We start from the raw sequence: 679 nt of genomic DNA, 5'->3' as shown, positions 1-679 counted from the left end.
ACAGGCGCCGCTATTTCCACCAGAAACCCTAATCGCCTCTAGCGAGGTCTCCTAGTTTTTCGGTGAATCTTTGACTTGTAAAGAGATGGCACAGGTTGTTAGCGTAGGATTAGCCTTATCTTGTATAGCTTGGAGTAGAGGCAAAGCCTAGCAACAACCTGTGCATGTTGTACTTGATCCTTTGTGTATTTAACACGGACGCGTCCATGCGTACACCCAGATTCAGGAGAGATGAGATTTAGGATCATCGTCCGATCTAATACAACTTTCATGTGGATCTGAACCCTGTCAGTATTCAAATTTCTTTGATTTTGTATTATTTGACTTAATCCATCTCTCAAGGGGCTACTCATAGGCCTGGGTAGGCTCCTATTTTTTTTAATCTAGTGAGCTGGCACACTTATCAATGTATTGATGTAGAGGAACCCAACTGCCCAAGCCCTTGCTAATTTGATTAATATTAATATCGGGAGATCAAATGAATTTATGCTTCACTAATTCAATGATAAATGACTACAAGCGAAGGAGATAAACCATGCACTACTAGGAAAAGGCCTACTAATGGCGCACCTAATTTGGCCATTAATGGCGCATTAGTGGTGCGTCATTAGTGCCACGCCATTAGTATATTTTACTAATGGCGCACCACTGGTGCGCCATTAGTATACCAGATACTAAT

This window comes from Triticum dicoccoides, chromosome 4A, assembly GCF_002162155.2.
Source record: "Triticum dicoccoides isolate Atlit2015 ecotype Zavitan chromosome 4A, WEW_v2.0, whole genome shotgun sequence".
Taxonomy (NCBI): Eukaryota; Viridiplantae; Streptophyta; class Magnoliopsida; order Poales; family Poaceae; genus Triticum; species Triticum dicoccoides.
The sequence above is the reverse complement of the archived record's forward strand: the minus strand, read 5'-3'. Positions refer to the sequence as shown.